Source organism: Myotis yumanensis, unplaced genomic scaffold (genome assembly GCF_028538775.1).
Source record: "Myotis yumanensis isolate MYYU_CA2020_CCGP unplaced genomic scaffold, mMyoYum1.0.hap1 SCAF_3, whole genome shotgun sequence".
NCBI classification, from domain to species: Eukaryota; Metazoa; Chordata; class Mammalia; order Chiroptera; family Vespertilionidae; genus Myotis; species Myotis yumanensis.
In genome coordinates, this window is record NW_027223754.1 from 159687809 (window position 1) to 159691690 (window position 3882).

Genomic DNA, 3882 nt, shown 5'->3' on the forward strand with positions numbered 1-3882 from the left:
CTGCCCTCCCTCCCCTGCTGGCCTGGTCATCCCTAACTGCCCTCCCCTGCCATCCATCTTGTGATGACATGGGTGTGGCCATCTTGTAACCACATAGGGGCAGCCATATTGTGCGAGGGCATGATGGTCAATTTGCATATTACCTCTTTATTATATAGGAGATTGACTTATATGAAGTTATGTTTATCTACCAATGAATTTATGAGAAGTATACTTTCATTTTTTTACTGAGATAAATCTCCTACAAGAAGCTGGTTAAAAACTAAAGGAAAGAAATGAATAAGGTACAATGTAAGCAAATCTAAAGAGGACTGACAAATGAAACGTAACAGAAATATAGATTATTAAAAGGTAAACAAATTATGAACTTCAATGGACAGGTTTATTTTTTTATTTTAAATTTATGAGTGCTAGTTTATTTTGCTTCCTTAAGAATGATACAATTATTTTTATGGAGTTGTTGAAGGTTTTCTTCGCTTGCTTATTTCTCAGTGTATAAATAAATGGATTTAACAGAGGTGAAATAGAAGAAATGAGCAGTGAAACTACTTTATTAATGGTCACTTGGTCCTTTGCTGTAGGATTCATATAGATGAACATGCATGTACCACAGGTGATGGAAACCACAATCATGTGGGAAGAACAGGCCTTTTCCTTTGCTGAACAGAAGGGAATATCAATTGTCTTGATAATGGAAGGATATGACAGAATGACACAAGTAAGAGTCATTATCAGGGTTAGTGCAACACAGATTATCACTGTCTGTTCAATGTTTCTGAGCATGAGAGTTCCACTAAGGGAACTGCATCACAGGCAAAATGATCAATCACGTTAGAGTCACAAAATTTTAGAGTTACTAGTAAACCCAGGCTAAGTGGTGGGATCATGATACATAAAGCAGTCATCCAACAACTGAGGGTAAGAATCTGGCAGACCCTGCTGCTCATGACAGTCACATAATGCAGGGGCTTGCAGATGGCCACATAGCAGTCATAGGACATGGCAGCAGAAGAAAATATTCTGTTGCTTCACAGAGGTCAGTAAAAAGCACTTGAATGGCACAAGCAATTTAGGTAATGACCTTGTCACCTGTTGCTATGTTATACAAGTATCTGGGAATACACGCAGTTGTCAAATTTTCTTCTAGTTTTATATCCCACGTATGAATGAAATCATATGATTCTTAAATTTCTCTGTCGGACATATTTCGCTTAGTATGATGCTCTCAAGATCCATTCATGTTTTTGCAAATGGCATATTATTTCTCCTTATGGATGAATAATATTTCATTGTGTACACTGTAACGTTTACATGTTCAAATGGGTTTTCTTTTTGGCATTTTTATATTGAATTAACAAAATAAACTATAACATATATTTTTTCCTTGGTAGAAGATGTTTGATTTTGTAGATGGAAGTCTGTTTGAAAAGAAAATAATGTGTATATATATACATGTACATATATATATGCATACATATATCTATATATGTATGTATATATCCAAACTGTAACATGTTAGTGGGATTGTACCAGCAATGTTTCTTTTTCTTTTTCTTTTTAAAAATTAAATCTATTCAGATGACATTGGTTAATAAGGTTATATAGGTTTCAAGTGTACATTTCTGTGACACATCATCTGTATATTGCATTGTGTGTCCACCACCCCAAATCAAATCATGTTCTATCACCATATATTTGGACTTCTTTACCCTTTACTAATTCCCCACCCCTCTTCCCTCTGGTAACTACCAAACTGTTGTTTGTGTCTATGAGTTTCTGTTTTATATCCCATATATGAGAAAGATAATATGATTCTTAGATTTTTCTGATTGAGTTATTTCACTTAGCATAATATTCTCAAGGTCCATCCATGTTATTGTAAATGGCAGTATTTAATCTTTTCTTATGGGTGAGTAGTATTCTGTTTCATATATATACTAGAGGCCTGGTGCACAAAAATTTGTGCACTCGGGGGGGTGGGGGGGAAGGTGGGGTCCCTCAGCCCGGCCTGTGCCCTCTCGCCGTCTGGGACCCCTCAGGAGATAATGACCTGCTGGCTTAGGCCCACTCCCGGGTGGCAGAGGGCAGGCCCAATCCCTAGGTGCAGACCCTGGTCAGGCTCAGAGCAGGGCTGATTGGGGAGTTGGGGCACCGCCCCCTGTCATGCACAGAGCAGGGCGGATTGGGAGGTTGTGATGCCACCCTCAGTCATGCTCAGGATGGGGCCGATTGGGGGGTTGGGGCACCACCCCCTGTCACACTCAAGGCAGGGTCGATGGGGAGGTTGCGTTGCCACCCCCTGTCATGCACAGAGCAGGGCCAATCAGGGGGTTGGGTGCTGCCCCCTGTCATGCACAGAGCAGGGCCGATCAGGAGGTTGAGGAGCTCCCCCCTGTCATGCACAGAGTAGGGCCGATAGGGGAGTTAGGGCACCGCCCCCTGTCATACACAGAGCAGGGAAGATCAAGGGGTTGGGGCACCGCCACTGTCACACTCAGGGCAGGGCCGATGGGGAGGTTATGGCTCTACCCCATCACACACAGAGCAGGGCCCGTGGGGGGGGGGGGTTGGGGCACTGCCCTCTATCACCCACAGAGCAGGGCTGATCAGGGGGTTGGGGCGCAGCCACTGTCACACTCAGGGCAGGGCTGATGGAGAGGTTATGGCTCTACCCTGTCACACACAGAGCAGGGCCTGTGGGGGCGGGGGGGTTGGGGCGCCGCACCCTGTCACACACAGAGCAGGGCCGATCGGGGGGTTAGGATGCCACACCCTGTCACACACAGAGCCACAGGGCGATCAGGGGATTGGGGAGCTCCCCCCTATCAGGCACAGAGCAGGGCTGATCAGGGGGTTGAGGCGCCTTCCCCTGTCACGAACAGAGCAGGGTGGATAGAGAGGTTGTGGCCCCATCCCCTGTCACACACATAGCCACAGGGCCATCAGGGGGTTTGGGCGCTGCCCCCTGTCATGCTGATCCTGGTGCTGGGAGGCATATTACCCTTTTACTATAGAGGATAGAGGCCTGGGGGCCGGCTGGTTTGCCCTGAAGGGTGTCCTGGATCAGGGTGGGGGTCCCCACTGGGGTGCCTGGCCAGCCTGGATGAGGGGATGATGGCTGTTTGCAGCTGGTCACACACCCTTCAGGGTGGGGGTCCCCACTGGGGTGCCTGGCCAGTCTGGGTGAGGGGCTGAGGGCTGCTTTCAGGCTGGCGGTTGTTGACTGAAGCTCCCAACCGCTCCTTTTTTTTCCTCTTTTTTAAAATTTTATTCTGGGCCAGCTTTAGCTCTGGCTCTAGCTCTGAGGCTTCTGCTGCTGAAAACAGGTATCTGGTTTGTTTGCGTTCTATAATCGAAACAATATATAACTCCAGCTCTGAGATCCCGGCTGGCTGAAAGCTGGTTTCTGGGCTTTTGTTTAGCTTCTATATTTGTTAGAATGTTTCAAACTGCCAGCTCAGAGGCCGGCAAGTCAGGCGGGGAACGTTGGAGTCTGCAGTCACTGGAGCAAGCAAGCTTCATGTTCGCTTCCAGCTGCCTGGCTGCCGGCCGCCATCTTGGCTGACAGTTAATTTGCATAAGGATATGCTGATTAGCCAATGGGAAGGGTAGCGGTTGTACGCTAATTACCATGTTTCTCTTTTATTAGTGTAGACTAGAGGCCCAGTGCACAAAATTCGTGGGAGGGGGGAAGTCCCTCATTCCGGTCTGCACTCTCTCCAATCTGGGACCACTGGCTCCTAACTGCTCGCCTGCCTGCCTGCCTGCCTGATTGCCCCTAACCCCTCTGCCTGCCTGCCTGATTGCCCCTAACCACCTCTGTCTGCCTACCTGATCGTTCCTAACTGCTCCCCTGCTGGTCTGATTACCCCTAAATGCCAT

At 47.1% G+C, this 3882-nt stretch overlaps 1 pseudogene; it reads right to left on the bottom strand.

The window, feature by feature from the left end:
• Window positions 1-390: 390 nt before the first annotated feature.
• On the bottom strand, window positions 391-3882 carry LOC139006393 (olfactory receptor 6C2-like; annotated as a pseudogene).